This window comes from Neoarius graeffei, chromosome 9 (assembly GCF_027579695.1).
Source record: "Neoarius graeffei isolate fNeoGra1 chromosome 9, fNeoGra1.pri, whole genome shotgun sequence".
Lineage (NCBI taxonomy): Eukaryota > Metazoa > Chordata > Actinopteri > Siluriformes > Ariidae > Neoarius > Neoarius graeffei.
In genome coordinates, this window is record NC_083577.1 from 69325616 (window position 1) to 69343527 (window position 17912).

At 42.6% G+C, this 17912-nt stretch overlaps 1 protein-coding gene across 3 annotated transcripts in view; it reads right to left on the bottom strand.

The window, feature by feature from the left end:
* Positions 1-16662, bottom strand: part of raph1a (Ras association (RalGDS/AF-6) and pleckstrin homology domains 1a) — a 172897-nt gene extending 156235 nt beyond the window's left edge. For 2 of the 3 annotated variants that reach the window (XM_060930160.1, XM_060930158.1), the window contains exon 1: positions 16312-16661. The gene's annotated coding sequence lies outside the window, so the exon portion shown is untranslated. Of the gene's footprint in view, positions 1-16311 lie in introns of all 3 variants that reach the window. The other variant, XM_060930159.1, reaches the window with a different exon arrangement.
* Positions 16663-17912: the final 1250 nt, after the last annotated feature.

Sequence of the window (17912 nt, forward strand, 5' to 3'; positions counted from 1 at the left end):
CACCAAATGTTTTCTATGGGTGAAAGATCTGGACTGCAGGCTGGCCAGTTCAGTACCCGGACCCTTCTTCTACGCAGCCATGATGCTGTAATTGATGCAGTATGTGGTTTGGCATTGTCATGTTGGAAAATGCAAGGTCTTTCCTGAAAGAGACGTCGTCTGGATGGGAGCATATGTTGCTCTAGAACCTGGATATACCTTTCAGCATTGATGGTGTCTTTTCAGATGTGTAAGCTGCCCATGCCACACGCACTAATGCAACCCCATACCATCAGAGATGCAGGCTTCTGAACTGAGCGCTGATAACAACTTGGGTCGTCCTTCTCCTCTTTAGTCCGAATGACACGGCATCCCTGATTTCCATAAAGAACTTCAAATTTTGATTCGTCTGACCACAGAACAGTTTTCCACTTTGCCACAGTCCATTTTAAATGAGCCTTGGCCCAGAGAAGACGTCTGCGCTTCTGGATCATGTTTAGATACGGCTTCTTCTTTGAACTATAGAGTTTTAGCTGCCAGCGGCAGATGGCACCGTGAATTGTGTTCACAGATAATGTTCTCTGGAAATATTCCTGAGCCCATTTTGTGATTTCCAATACAGAAGCATGCCTGTATGTGATGCAGTGCCGTCTAAGGGCCCGAAGATCACGGGCACCCAGTATGGTTTTCCGGCCTTGACCCTTACGCACAGAGATTCTCTGAATCTTTTGATGATATTATGCACTGTAGATGATGATATGTTCAAACTCTTTGCAATTTTACACTGTCGAACTCCTTTCTGATATTGCTCCACTATTTGTCGGTGCAGAATTAGGGGGATTGGTGAGCCTCTTCCCATATTTACTTCTGAGAGCTGCTGCCACTCCAAGATGCTCTTTTTATACCCAGTCATGTTAATGACCTATTGCCAATTGACCTAATGAGTTGCAATTTGGTCCTCCAGCTGTTCCTTTTTTGTACCTTTAACTTTTCCAGCCTCTTTTTGCCCCTGTCCCAACTTTGACATGGTGTTGAAATTTCATGACAGCAAAGGAGCCAATATTTGGCATGAAATTTCAAAATGTCTCACTTTCGACATTTGATATGTTGTCTATGTTCTATTGTGAATACAATATCAGTTTTTGAGATTTGTAAATTATTGCATTCCGTTTTTATTTACAATTTGTACTTTGTCCCAACTTTTTTGGAATCAGGGTAATAATAATAATAATAATAATAATAATAAAACTTGTAGCAAAATTGGTCTTCATTAGTGAATACAGATTTTTTTTTTCATGAGTACCTGCTGTAAAATGTATATTGAGTCCAAACTGGCTATGGCACATATGCTATGGATCTATCCATCCATTATCCATAACTGCTTATCCTGTACAGGGTCACAGGAAAGCTGGAGCCTATCCCAGCTGACTACGGGCAAAAAGTGGGGTACACCCTGGGCAAGTCGCCAGGTCATCACAGGGCTGACACATAGACACAGACAACCATTCACACTCACATTCACACCTACGGTCAATTTAGAGTCACCAGTTAACCTAACCTGCATGTCTTTGGACTGTGGGGGAAACCGGAGCACCTGGAAGAAACCCACACGGACACAGGAAGAACATGCAAACTCCACACAGAAAGGCCCTCACTGGCCGCTGGGCTCGAACCCAGAACCTTCTTGCTGTGAGGCGACAGTGCTAACCACTACACCATCTATGGAATTGTGGTTTTTTTATTTAAAAAAAAAAAAGTTTTTCATCTTCAACTCGTTCACACCACCGTGCCACCCGAGGATTATGGATATATAATATTATATACACTTATGCATAGCAAGGACATACAGAGTTAATGGTCATGGTTGCCAGATTGAACGTGCCATTTCCTATCCAAATAACCCCGCTGGGTTCACTGTAACCAGCCCTGAAATGTAACGACTTCCAGCCACTGGACGAAGCTTTTATTAGCCACAAGGTGATTAAATAGCCACACCTTTCTCACGCCATTCAAATGCTTTAGTGATGATTAATTTTGGAGTAAATATAACATGTTAAAGTATGACATAATGCTATAGTGTAAATTCTACAGTAACTTAGTGTTGTATAAAGTGTTATATTCGAACATACTTTTTCATATTTGATCCAAAGAACTTTCCTTGACTGAAATTTCAATGCATTCCCGTTTCCTAACCATTATTGACATCACTGAGCTACAAAGATGGCACAAGCATCTGTCCATGCTGAGAGAATTGTGTCGATCATCCCCACAGCTTGCAGATGGCAGCTAACAGCTCGACCATGTGTCCGAGTTATCAGGCAACTGTACACTGAATATACGCCGATAATCCAAACCCACATGGCAGATGTTATCTGCAAACAAAGCATCACAATACTGCACACAATGTAAACAGTTCAGTCAAAGCTTACAATGACCACCTGTACAAGAACCATTGCTGTGAAATGTTTTTTTACTGTCTCTTCTCCATTGCTCCATTCCCCCGGTCATATATCATGTTTGTGGAAGGTGATCACAGCCTCCAGTTTTATTCATAGGAAAGCCAGCTGGGATTTCTGCTCTGTGAAAGATCAAAGATGGCTGCCATGACAGACACAAAATCCCGGTCACAAACCCATACACACTCCACTACAACAAACAGAGCATTTCACACCAAGTTTGTCTTTAGTAGGACTTGTGTTGTAAGAAAGAAAGTCTAGAGAGGCATCCTCTATCCTCGAGATCAGGGCCCTGAGGCTCTCCACAGCTGAATCCACCCTTCTTTCACAATTACATGATGTAATCTCAGCAAACAAGTCAGTCCTGGAGGGGGGACTGTGGTGGGGTCCGGTTTACAACTGCACATCTGCTACATGTACATAGCTTCACCATCAGACAATTTTAAAGGAATAGATCAGGAATTTTACACAATATCTATTTACTGCATGTCTGTTAATACTAGATACAGACTACAATTTTGGCATGTTTCCCTGTACTAAGAAAATAACAAATCCCAATGGGCTATTGAAATCCAAGGGTAGATGGCAGGACAGTCAGAAAATGTGGATATAAAAAAGTTTTAGGTGGGGGGCGGCACGGTGGTGTCGTGGTTAGCACTGTCGCCTCACAGCAAGAAGGTCCGGGTTCGAGCCCCGTGGCCGGCGAGGGCCTTTCTGTGTGGAGTTTGCATGTTCTCCCCGTGTCCGCGTGGGTTTCCTCCAGGTGCTCTGGTTTCCCCCACAGTCCAAAGACATGCAGGTTAGGTTAACTGGTGATTCTAAATTGACCGTAGGTGCGAATGTGAGTGTGAATGGTTGTCTGTGTCTATGTGTCAGCCCTGTGATGACCTGGCGACTTGTCCAGGGTGTACCCCGCCTTTCACCCGTAGTCAGGTGGGATAGGCTCCAGCTCGCCTGTGACCCTGTAGAACAGGATAAAGCGGCTACAGATAAGGAGATGAGATGAGTTTTAGGTGGAAGGATTTGTGTTACCATGGTAAAAACGAACATGGAAGTATTTCAGTTTTTACCTGATGACTCATGGATATCACAAAACTTCTGAGGGCTGTTTCACAATTAGGGCATACTTTACAGGTCCATGGTAGTCCAAAAATCAAACCTCTGATTTTTGTGTTTCTCTGCTGCCAAAAAAAAAAAAAAACCCTAACCTTTTGAGATGGAAATTAACTGGGCAGAATTTCAGACCTACAGATCATATACTGGGCGTGTTACTTGTAGTGAGAAGACGTCATATTTCTAAAATTTACCTGCTTTCTTATAGTCCACAAGAGGAAGGGATACAAAGTGACAAACTGTTGAAATGTATGTGATTTTAAGTACAAATTTTCAAGTACTGTGCAGCAGTGTTTGGACATGGTCACTCAGAGGAACTGGAGAAAGCAAAGGACTGAATTTCACACAGTGAAAGATTACAATACACTTAACCAGGAAATTAGAGAACCAGGAAATGTTCATATTTTTAAGCGCAACTTAACATTGTTTTTACATACTAGATATTCAGAATTATTAGCTTTCTAATGTATTTATAGTTTTTAAACACTATTTGTATTTATTAGTAGTTTTAATTTATGAGGTCCTTTTTGAAAATCATGTAGCATGAAAAAAAAAAAGTTTCCTCAATAAATATTATCATTATTATTGTTGTTGTGCTAACTGAGCACTGTCGCCTCACAGCAAGAAGGTCCGGGTTCGAGCCCAGTGGCCAATGAGGGCCTTTCTGTGTGGAGTTTGCATATTCTCCCCGTGTCTACATGGGTTTCCGGTTTCCCCCACAGCCCAAAGACATGGAGGTTAGGCTAATTGGTGTCTCTAAATTATAGGTGTGAATGTTTGTGTGAATAGTTGTTTGTCTCCATGTGTCAGCCCTGTGATGGCCTGGCGACTTATCCAGGGCGTACCCCGTCTCTCGCCCATAGTCAGCTGGTATAGGCTCCAGCTTGCCTGTGATTCTGCACATATATTGGTGCTTGAAAGTTTGTGAACCCTTTAGAATTTTCTACATTTCTGCATATATATGACCTAAAACATCATCAGATTTTCACACAAGTCCTAAAAGTAGATAAAGAGAACCCAGTTAAACAAATGAGACAAAAATATTATACTTGGTCATTTATTTAATGAGGAAAATGATCCAATATTACATATCGGTGAGTGGCAAAAGTATGTGAACCTTTGCTTTCAGTATCTGGTGTGACCCCCTTGTGCAGCAATAACTGCAACTAAACGTTTCTGGTAACTGCTGATCAGTCCTGCACACCAGCTTGGAGGAATTTTAGCCCGTTCCTCCGTACAGAACAGCTTCAACTCTGGGATGTTGGTGGGTTTCCTCACATGAACTGCTCGCTTCAGGTCCTTCCACAACATTTCCATTGGATTAAGGTCAGGACTTTGACTTGGCCATTCCAAAACATTAACCTTATTCTGCTTTCACTATTCTTTGGTAGAACGACTTGTGTGCTTAGGGTCGTTGTCTTGCTGCATGACCCACCTTCTCTTGAGATTCAGTTCATGGACAGATATCTTCACATTTTCCTTTAGAATTCGCTGGTATAATTAAGAATTAATTGTTCCATCAATGATGGCAAGCCATCCTGGCCCAGATGCAGCAAAACAGGCCCAAACCATGATACTACCACCACCATGTTTTACAGATGGAATAAGGTTCTTATGCTTGAATGCAGTGTTTTCCTTTCTCCAAACATAACGCTTCTCATTTAAGCCAAGAAGTTCTATTTGGTTTCATCTGTCCACAAAACATTTTTTCCAATAGCCTTCTGGCTTGTCCACGTGATCTTTAGCAAACTGCAGACAAGCAGCAATGTTCTTTTTGGAGAGCAGTGGCTTTCTCCTTGCAACCCTGCCATGCACACCATTGTTGTTCAGTGTTCTCCTGATGGTGGACTCATGAGCATTAGCCAATGTGAGAGAGGCCTTCAGTTGCTTAGAAGTTACCCTGGGGTCCTTTGTGACCTCACCGACTATTACACGCCTTGCTCTTGGAGTGATCTTTGTTGGTCGACCGCTCCTGGGGAGGGTAACAATGGTCTTGAATTTCCTCCATTTGTACACAATCTGTCTGACTGTGGATTGGTGGAGTCCAAACTCTTTAGAGATGGTTTTGTAACCTTTTCCAGCCTGATGAGCATCAACAACACTTTTTCTGAGGTCCTCAGAAATCTCCTTTCTTCGTGCCATGATAGACTTCCACAAACGTGTTGTGAAGATCAGACTCTGATAGATCCCTGTTCTTTAAATAAAACAAGGTGCCCACTCACACCTGATTTCAATCAGTGGGATGACAAACACCTGACTCTAATTTCACCTTCAAATTAACTGCTAATCCTAGAGGTTCACATACTTTTGCCACTCACAGATATGTAATATTGGATCATTTTCCTCAATAAATAAATGACCAAGTATAATATTTTTGTGTCATTTTTTTAACTGGGTTCTTTTTATCTACTTTTAGGACTTGTGTGAAAATCTGATGTTTTAGGTCATATTTATGCAGAAATCAAGAAAATTTTTGAAGGGTTCACAAACTTTCAAGCACCACTGTAAGTGGCTACAGATAATGGATGCATGGATGGATGGATGGATGGATGGATCGTGCTAACTGTAATAACAGCTGAAGTGGTGACAATCCTTGTAGTTTTCCAGAGAGGATACTTTTTGACAGGCTCACATTTCAACCACAAGTGAAACTCTGCTGCAAATGCACCTTGCATCTGTTTCAAGTCCTGGCTTCTTTTTTTTTACTATGCAACAGAAGAATATTCTGCTTCAAACAAGACAAATATTCCCTTTAAAAAAATCATCATTTACAATGTCATCATATGGGGAATGTTTTCCAGAGAGGACATTTTTCATGGACAAAGGATACTATTGGAGGCGCTTAGTTTACAAGAAAAAAGTAACTGCCATTGAAATATCTTTCTATTGTGAATGAAAAATACATCCCAAAATAAAACCTAGTCAGTGCTAAAAAATGAAATTCTGAATTTAACCAGTAAAATTTAAAGTTGTTATTGGAGCCTAGCTCTGTTGTGTGACCCCCACCATTTTTTTTTATTGTGTTTATTTATTGTATCCGAGGTGGAAGCTTAATAAAATAAAATTTACAAATTAAATTTTAAGTGTAATCATTACAACAGAATTAAATTAAAATGACCACTAGGTAGGTAGGTAGGAAGAAAGAAAGAACGAACTGTATTCATCACACTTGTGAAATTCCCCTCTGCATTTAACCCATCTGAAGCAGTGAACACACACACGCACCACACACGAGCAATGAGCACACACACCCAGAGCAGTGGGCAGCCATGCTAACAGCGCCCGGAGAGCAGTTGGGAGTTAGGTGCCTCGCTCAAGGGCACCTCAGCCCAAGGCCGTCCCATATTAACCTAACCGCATGTTTTTGAACTGTGGGGGAAACTGAAAACTGAGCCCGCATTTTACTTTTACAAACATATTTACCAGAACTTATAAGCGACATTACTGCTGTAGATAGGGCTGGTGTGCCCCTGTAAAATAAGGTATAATAAACTCCAGCATATATCTATACACTGGACCTCGTTGCAGAAGTTAGCTGGTGTTATTAAAAAAAGACGACCATGATTGTGAAACAGCCCCTGAAAAATGAAGTGAAACAGAATTACTTTTTACAATACTGCCCAAGTGTTGGTAAATCCTATAAACTGCATATGAGCGAATTTGGTAAGACAGTCATTCATGGCCAGCTCATCCCAAGACCAAAATTACTATCATAACATTTTTTATTGTCTACTGACTTAATTCAGGAACATGCTATAGACGTCCATTGGAAGTGTTTTTAGTAACTGGGTTGTCCATCCGTTTCTCCATATAAACATGCTTGAATTATGCTCTGTGGTAATCACACCTACACTATAAATGCAGTGTATAGAAATAAAGTTGAAAAACATCGAACTATCCCTTTAAGACAAACTCACATGTTAATAGTCTGTCATCCAATGCAAATCAGTATGTGGAGAGACCTGTTAGAGCTTTCGGCAGTTTAGCTCCCTTCTACTCTGAAATTTTTACAGGATTTAAGCTATAATTTAAAATAAACAGATGAACCACTCCCTCAGCACAAACATCCCACTGCTCCTCCGACTCAAGTCAAAGATCAGATATGTAAAATGCAAAACAGGTTTTTATTAAACTCCGTGTCTGCTATACAAAAAAGACAAGTTTGAGAGACCTGGAAATGTGCCTGTACCTATACTCTTCTACTGTAGAAGCTGTATCCTGTAACGATTTATGATCACACTATCTAGTGTCACCCAGAAGAGGATGGGTTCTTTCTGAGTCTGGTTCCTCTCAAGGTTTCTTCCTCATGTGCTCTCAGGGAGTTTTTCCCTTTACCATTTTTCACCTCTGGCTTGCAAATTAGGCATCTACATCCGGATTTCTGTAAAACTGTTTAGTGACAATGTCTATTGTTCCAAAAGTCCTTCCTGCACCGTATGGTGCATTTGGCGGTGCCAATCTCCGTTTCTGTAGCCCTCGGCCTCTCGCCTATACAGCTAGGGTTACAGTATGGGGCTGGTCCTCTGGTAACCATGAGAGTTTGACTCCCCACTCACATCTGTATTGCAGCATGCCTTGCCAGACAGCAGTAGGTACCATTATGATGGTCTTTGGTATGACCCGACCGCAAGTAGAACTCGTGATCCCCCGATCGAGAGGCGGACACGCTAACCACTAGGCCAACTCAGGGTCATTGTTCCAAACAATATACAAATAAATTGAACTGATCTTCCACTGAAGCTTTGTGTGACCATTTCCTTTGCTTAAAGGAGTACGCCACCCCCAAGTGAAATTGAGTCAGTCCCTAGAGTTGGATGAGTGAGCCAAAGCATTTTGTAGCCGACCCAGCCATTGTCCTGATCTGGAAACGTCCCGGTTAGCTTTAGCTTAGTCGCTGTAATCCGGCATGTCCAGATAGCATTGTCGTTGCAAAAGTTAATCAAATAACTCAAGATTTTTTATAATTATTTCTCATGACCTGTACATTCACATCGAGTACACATATCAATGCAAATTAACACGAAGGGATTTACTAGACCAATTTATATCTGGAACTATTTTCGGCCACAGCACAGGCAAAGCACCGCTGCAGGCGCAAAGACACCACGCAGCACCACAACTTCCGTCAATACACCAGTGTTACCAGGGAAACCAGGGTTTTCAGGTGCTGCGTGGTGTCTTTGCGCCTGCAGCGGTGCATTGCCTGTGCTGTGGCTGAAAATAGTTCCAGATATAAATTGGTCTAGTAAGTCCCTTCGTGTTAATTTGCATTGATGTGTACTCGATGTGAATGTACAGGTCATGAGAAATAATTATAAAAAATCTTGAGTTATTTGATTAACTTTTGCAACGACAATGCTAGCTGGACACGCCGGATTACAGCGACTACGCTAAGCTAAAGCTAACCGGGACGTTTCCAGATCAGGACAATGGCTGGGTCGGCTACAAAACGCTTTGGCTCACTCATCCAACTCTAGGGACTGACTCAATTTCACTTGGGGGTGGCGTATTCCTTTAAGGTTCTTATGCGACAGAAATGAGAAATGACTGAATTGCAAGAAAATGTGTCTTGAATCCAGCCATCCCGTTTATATTTTCACATTACAATTTCATGGTCAAATCAAGTGGAAGAAATCTAGGCAGATACTACTTTAGTGGTAACGTATACAAGGATAACAGCAGCAGTAGTACATAGATACAGATTGAAAGGGCAACAGAATTAGATGTGTAAATGAATGAAATGAAACAGAGGACAGTCTCTGTGTACCTCACCATACAATGTTCACTTAACCCTTGGCTTAATTCACTTCTTAACTCAAGCATACAAGGTATAACCTACAGGGTACCAGAAGATGAAATAAACCACCCATCAATACCATTGATAACACAAAACAGAAGTTCAACTAAAACAACTTCAAAGGCAGAGAATCATACGAATAACAAACGGCCTAGCATTGGCCTGTTTCACAATAACATGTTATTCATCATGCTTGTTTTGGGAGTGTTGTTAGATGCCACTAAACTATGCAATCCACTGGTGTGGCAAGTAATTGCTATTTCTGAGCCCCACTATCACCATTTGCCCTCTATCCATGGTCCCCCCCCAAACTGACCTGGATTCATCTGAGCAAGAATTCTCAAAATACAGACTAATCTTCCCACCCGTTTCACACTGAAAGCATCTGTTCACTGCCGGCTCTGTATAGACCTGGCTCTACACACCTCCATAAGCAGCAAACACACACAACTAACGCTACGTTCACACTGCAAGGCTTAATGCTCAATTCCAATTTTTTTGTGAAATCCGATTTTTTTGTGAGGTCGTTCACATTAACAAATATATGCGACTTGTATGTGATCCTCAGTATGAACGAAAAGCGACCTAAAAGTGTTCCGCATGCGCACTGCAGGATACGACGACGTCACACGCAGTGAGCATGGCCAGTGTTTACGGAAGTAAAACCGCCCGGTTGCGGTATGACTCATCCAATCTAGCTTGAATAGCTGCATCCCCCCAAATGGAAATCAGCTCCCTAACCTCTGCGTCCTTCCATTGAGAAGATTCAGAACCTTCACAGCCCGAAGCGTCCCTCGCACTGATGTCATGCGCAGGGGCGCAGATACGTTTTTTGAACTGGGGGGGGGGGGGGACAAAAAACTGGGGGGGACAAAGCTGCCAGCAAACCAACCCCAACATGCCTGTCAAACTTGTTGTTAGTAACCATAGCAACCAAGCTCGAGCTCGCAACCTGTGCAGTCTGCGCAGCTCAACCAACCGAATATCAGTCTTTGTTTTGTTTTATGTGAGTTGTTGCAACTATATGTATACACTGCTGTGCACCTCAATAAACCGAATGGTAATTAGTCTTTTGATTTTTCCGTGAGGTTTGCCTTATGCAAAGAAAGACAGCATATACGTTTTTTCCTCCCTATAAGTAGGGGGGACCGAATGAGGTGAATTTAAATATGACTCGTCCCACCCTCTATCTGCGCCCGTGATTATGCGCCATGTTGTTGTAACTTTTTTGAGAGACCCGCCGCCTACTTCAGCGCAGAATAGTGACGTTTGTGGCTTGTTGATGACGTGTAAGTCGGATGAATGCGACCTGGCGGTTCAGACTGAAGTCGCATATGAAAAGAGCGGATAGGAATCGGAATTAGGACCACATATCCAAACGGCCTGGGTCGGATTTGAAAAAATCGGATCTGTGTCGTTCATATTGTCAATAAAAGATCGGATACAGGTCACATATGGGCGAAAAGATCGGATTTGAGTCACTTCAGCCTGCAGTGTGAACGTAGCCAAAGTTTCTTCATTCATTCCAGACTGTGTGTATGTACTGGTACGGTATGTGCTTGGAGCCAAACATGGGTATGATTACATACTCAAAACCAACCTTTAACAAAAAAAAAAAAAAAACTCGAACTGTTCAAGACAAGAAATAAGAGTTCAATAAAAGCAACTGTGTGTATCATCTTTCAACCCTTAGACAGCTGGATGACCTCTCTGCAGGTAACCTTAAACAGCCTCGGGGATGATCATAAGCCTGCGACGCTCTGCTGTTTTACACCCTGACACGAATTCAGAAGTTAACTGATATCTATAATAACTTAAAGGAAGGATGATCTTACATTAAGATCACATCCTAAAGTTGAAACATTGAAAGCACCTCTTCAGGACATGTTTTTCTTTAGCTCTTTATGTCCCATTAATCCAACACCATGCGTGAAGGCACATGATGAAAATAAACAGATATACAGTACCAGTTCAAAGGTTTGGACACACCTACTCATTCGCATAGGTTTTTTTCTGTATTTTGACTTTTCTACATTGTAGAACGATACTGAAGACATCAAAATTACGAAATAACATCTGGAACATATGGAATTATCCATCCATCATCATCTGTAGCTGCTTATCCTGTGCAGGGTAGCAGGCAAGCTGGAGTCTATCCCAGCTGACTAGGGGCAAGGGGTGGGGTACACCCTGGACAAGTCACCAGGTCATCACAGGGCTGACACATATGCCCCTTTTCCACCAAAGCAGTTCCAGGGCTGGTTCGGGGCCAGTGCTTAGTTTGGAACCGGGTTTTCTGTTTCCACTGACAAAGAACTGGCTCTGGGGCCAGAAAAACCGGTTCCAGGCTAGCACCAACTCTCTGCTGGGCCAGAGGAAAGAACCGCTTACGTCAGCGGGGGGGCGGAGTTGTTAAGACCAACAACAATAACAAGACCGCGAAAGATCGCCATTTTTAAGCGACGAGAAGCAGCAGCTGTACAAACGCGAAGTCATCCATTATTATTATTGTTGTTGCCGCTGCTGCTTCTTCCGTGTTGTTTTTGCTTTGATATTCGTGCCAAGGTTTATGTAAACGTAGCGCCGTAACTTCCATATATAGTGACGTAACTGACGTATACAGCGACGTAACTGACGTATACAGCGACGTAACTGACGTATACAGCGACGTAATGACGTGGCTCCGCTTAGCACCGCGAGCGATGGAAAAGCAAACTGGTTCTCAGCTGGCTTGCAAGTTGAACGAGTTGTGAACCACCACAAGCACTGGCTCCGAACCAGCCCTGGAACTGATTTGGTGGAAAAGGGGTAAGAGAGACAAACAACCATTCACACCTACGGTCAATTTAGAGCCAACAATTAACTTAACCTGCATGTCTTTGGACTGTGGAGGAAACCGGAGCACCTGGAAGAAACCCACACAGACACGGGGAAAACATGCAAACTCCAGACAGAAAGGCCTTCATCGGCTGGTGGGCTCAAACCCAGAACCTTCTTGCTGTGAGGCGACAGTGCTAACCACTACACCACCATGCCGCCCATCCCTATGGTGTCACAAAAGTGTATTTTTCTACATACAGTAATTTTAAAAAAAGAAAGAAAAGGCTGTGTGAAATAAAAAATTTCATCTTTTAGTTTCTACAAAATAGCTACCATTTACCTTGATGACGCTTTGCACACGATTGGCATTATCTTAACCAGCTTCATGAGGTGGTCACCTGGAATGCTCTTCAATTAACAGGTGCCATCAAAACTTAATTAGTGCAATTTCTTGCCTTTGTAATGTGCTTGAGATCAAACAGTAAATAATAAAAGCACAGTAAATAGCCCTACTCCACAGCTGTAGTGATCCATATTATGCCAAGAATCGCTCAACAAAGTAAAGAGAAACGACATCCATCATTACTTTAAGATATGAAGAGTCTTAATTCAGGGCGGCACAGTGGTGTAGTGGTTAGCACTGTCAAGTCAAATCAAGTCAAGTTTATTTGTATAGCGCTTTTAACAAAAAGCATTGCCGCAAAGCAGCTTTACAGAATTTGAACGACTTAAAACATGAGCTAATTTTATCCCTAATCTATCCCCAATGAGCAAACCTGTGGCGACGGTGGCACCTCACTTGCTGAGGTGAGCACCGTCACCTCACAGCAAGAAGGTTCTGGGTTCGACCCCCAGCGGCTGGTGAGGGCCTTTCTGTGTGGAGTTTGCATGTTCTCCCCGTGTCTGCATGGGTTTCCTGTGGGTGCTCAGGTTTCCCCTACAGTCCAAAGACATACGGTTAGGTTAACTGGTGGCTCTAAATTGACCGTGTGTGTAAGAGAGTGAGTTTGTGAATGGTTGTTTGTCTCCATGTGTCAGCCCTGCGATGACCTGGCGACTTGTCTAGGGTGTACCCCGTCTCTCGCCTATAGTCAGCTGGGATAGGCTCCAGCTTACCTGCGACCCTGTAGAACAGATTAAGCGGCTACAGATAATGGATGGATGGATTAAGGGTTGTTTTACAATCAGGGTACAAAGTTTGTGTCACAGGGGTCCAAAATTCAAATTGATTCAAACTGGTTCTTGTACCAGTTTTTAAGTGAAGGACAAGTTAAAGAACAGATTTCAGGTAATTTTTTGACGCGTGTATGGTAGTTTTGTGTAATCTGCTATAAGATAAAGAAAAGTAGCAAAAATGTTATCAAAGACTCCTTGTCAAAAAATAGCTGATAGAAATAAAATTCCAACAGTTAAGAAATTGTTAGTAGTCCATAACATTCACCTAATGTTATAGCATGTTCATGAACTATTTAGGGTTTTTTTTTCTAAGTAAATTAAGTGTAGCTTTAAGCAGGGCTGGGAGAAACAAATGAAGTGATTCTCGGAGAGGACTTTTTTTTTTTTTGACAATTCAGAATCCACTACTTCCATAGTGCTTTTAAATATAAGGCTGTAAGCTTGTGTTAGTTGTCTCTAATATTTATGTCCCAATATCTTGACCACATTTTAGGATGAAAATCATTTTAGATGTGTTATTTTATATTGAAAAATTAGCTGTCTCGGACAGGACATTTTTTTGACACAATTACAGACTAATTTGATCAAAATAGTCTGAAAACTTACTGCCATTCAACATTAAAACTTAACTATATTTCCAATGATATGGAACCAAATTTGTTTTATGGTATAAAGAATGATTTAAGTGCATCCCTTTTGGAGCTACCTGTGGTCAAAAAAGCACTTTTTCTAAATGACACGAGTAATTTTGCTAAATATGACATACCGTATTTATCCTTATAGAAGCGCCCTCCCTATTTGACGCGCCTCCACGATTTTCAGAGCTAGAATAGTATTTACCAACCATTTTCTTCATTTAACAAACTTTAAATCCAACAAACCACAACAGAGACGTTCAATTTCACCGCTGATTTTTTTTTTTACCGGAAATCGCGTTAGTAAACATGGACAGTATAAAATACGGACATTCACTCTGCTGCGGATATCAATACGGGTGGAGACGTACCTTTTGTTTGCACCACTCTTGTACACGTTTACGGTGAACATTAAATGTTTTTGCAGCTAAGCGTTTGCCTTTCTGCTCTGCCAGTTCTACAACCTTTAACTTAAAACTAGCGGTGAAGGATCGTTTTGAGGACGACATTTTGTTTTGTGAGCTCATAAACATCGACGATGACGTGAATTGTGACGTCACTACAAATAGTTTACTTACCAATGTTATCCTTATAAGCGAGCTGGACATTGTTTAATTGACTTTTTGGACATACTACTGTATTTTCATGTGTTTCAAAATAAATGTTTTAAATTCCGATGATTTTGTCATGTTCGATTTTTGTCATTTAAGGGTCGAAATTGACGCTCCCCCTTCATGTTTTGCATCGTGCCCAGGCGCGTTTATTAGGATAAATACGGTATATTGCCATACATTCACCAAAAATAACGTTATCACCAAATTTGTTTTGCATGGTAAATAGAGCTATCACAGGGCTACAATAAACAACCAAGTTTATTTAGTCAAGCCTTTTGATATTGAAGATAATAAGTGTTAAATGTGATTTTTAGCTTGCGTACCCTGATTGTAAAACAACCCTTAACAAAAAGCATTGTCGCAAAGCAGCTTTACAGAATTTGAACAACATGAGCTAATTTTATCCCTAATCTATCCCCAATGAGCAAGCCTGTGGCGACAGTGGCACCTCACTTGCTGTGAGGTGAGCACCGTCGCCTCACAGCAAGAAGGTTCTGGGTTCGACCCCCAGCGGCTGGTGAGGGCCTTTCTGTGTGGAGTTTGCATGTTCTCCCCGTGTCTGCATGGGTTTCCTCTGGGTGCTCAGGTTTCCCCTACAGTCCAAAGACATACGGTTAGGTTAACTGGTGGCTCTAAATTGACCGTGTGTGTAAGAGAGTGAGTTTCTGAATGGTTGTTTGTCTCTATGTGTCAGCCCTGCGATAACCTGGCGACTTGTCCAGGGTGTACCCCGTCTCTCGCCTATAGTCAGCTGGGATAGGCTCCAGCTTACCTGCGACCCTGTAGAACAGATTAAGCGGCTACAGATAATGGATGGATGGATTTAAAAAAAAAAAAAAAAACTATTGTGCAATCCTAAATTAGTGCAAATATTAGAGTAAATGAATCTCGGAGTATTTTTAACAAGGATCTGATCTAAACTCGTAGAAAAGTGAGAATGTAATGCAGGAGGCAGTAGACAGCTGCAATGCAAACCACTTGACACACTGCTGGTGGAAATGGAGCCTGGGCCTCCTGATGTTTACTGCAAAGCAAGCAGCTGCTGTCAGAACCCTCATGGCTGCACACAATAATCGTGCAGGTCACACCCCTAACTCTACAGGCATATATTAATGCACAATCACATTGTTAAAACTAAGAATGAGGAGCTGCTGCAGGGCTAAAAGGCAATGCGATGGTGGAGGCGGTGGATACACACCCAGCTCAGATGTAGGGTTTTGGCTGGCGCGCACACACACACAGTCTGAAATTGCAGGTTTTCTGCGTTTTAACCATGTGTGTGTGTGTGTGTGTGTGTGTGTGAGATCACAGGCCTGAATGCACTCCGTTTTCTCTGCTGCCAAATGCGTCTCTCCAGAAGATGTGCAGAGCAGATAATGTCTGATCCATCGCCCGTCACTGCGCACACAATGCTCTCAGCTCTGTGATACACAAAATCCAGCCAGCTGCATCTGAATAACACTAATATCACACCTTTCTGCTGTTAGTGTTTCCCTGAAATCAGACATCTGTGTGTGTGTGTGTGTGTGTTCATTAGCGCCTCTCTCTCTGCTAGCTCCTGAGCTAATGCACTTCGTAAATAGAATAAATCTCCAGATTCCATGGCGTTTCATCTGCGATCACTGATCCTACCGGGAAAATTCACCATCTCCAACAACAACACACTCACACACACACACACACACACACACACACAGAGAGAGCCATAAAGAGCGACTGACCGTTACGCTTCCAGGATGACGGTTTCAGAGCGGTGAATGGGGAATGAGTTCAGATCCACAATGGATTTGGAGGAGAAAAAGCCGACGTGTTGCTCGGGTTCAGCAGGACCGCGGTTCCCGTGTTCACAGCCCACACACTCGAGAAGCTCGTTGAGCTCGGAGGTGCATTTATGTTTCCGTTCCGGCACCGCACCGAGGGGAGCTGCTGCTGCCGCTGCCGCCGCTGGACCGATGATGCGCGTGCACGAGCCTCCGCTTCCTGTCCAGCCCTGAGATCCGGGCCAGCGGCTCCGCGAGCGCGCGCCTGCCCTGCCCGTCTTACGTCACCGAAATTCACGCAATCCGGTTGAGTGTGTGCGGCGCTGTGCCGTGTGGATCCTCCTTATCCCGCGAGTGTTCCATCCTCCGGAGCCCGGGGTGTTTACTCACGAATTACTCATCTCTTATTGTACACTCACGGAAATGTCTTATTTGCGCATTCCACTTTAATTTACAGCAGGGGTTCCAAACATTCTGGGCAAACGACCCCCAAATGGACGTTATGATTTTCCTCAAATTGATGTTATGAATGTCCCCCAAATGGGCGTTATGACTTTCCCCAAATGGATGTTATGAATGTCCCCTAAATGGATGTTATGAATGTCCCCCAAATGGGCGTTATGACTATGTCCAAATGGATGTTATGAATGTCCCCCAAATGGGCGTTATGAATGTCCCCCAAATGGATGTTATGAATGTCCCCCAAATGGACGTTATGACTTTCCCCAAATGGACGTTATGAATGTCCCCCAAATGGGCGTTATGACTATGTCCAAATGGATGTTATGAATGTCCCCCAAATGGGCGTTATGAATGTCCCACAAAATGGATGTTATGAATGTCCCCCAAATGGACATTATGAATGTCCCCCAAATGGATGTTATGAATGTCCCCCAAATGGATGTTATTAATGTCCCCCAAATGGGCATTATGACTTTCCCCAAATGGATGTTATGAATGTCCCCCAAATGGATGTTATGAATGTCCCCCAAATGGGCGTTATGACTTTCCCCAAATGGATGTTATGAATGTCCCCCAAATGGATGTTATGAATGTCCCCCAAATGGGCGTTATGAATGTCCCCCAAATGGATGTTATGAATGTCCCCTAAATGGATGTTATGAATGTCCCCTAAAATGATGTTATGAATGTCCCCCAAATGGATGTTATTAATGTCCCCCAAATGGATGTTATGAATGTCCCCCAAATGGGCATTATGACTTTACCCAAATGGATGTTATGAATGTTCCCCAAATGGGCATGATGACTTTCCTCAAATGGATGTTATGAATGTCCCCCAAATGGGCGTTATGAATGTCCCCCAAATGGATGTTATGAATGTCCCCCAAATGGGCATTATGACTTTCCCCAAATGGATATTATGAATGTCCCCCAAATGGGCATTATGACTTTACCCAAATGGATGTTATGAATGTTCCCCAAATGGGCATGATGACTTTCCTCAAATGGATGTTATGAATGTCCCCCAAATGGGCGTTATGAATGTCCCCCAAATGGATGTTATGAATGTCCCCCAAATGGACATTATGAATGTCCCCCAA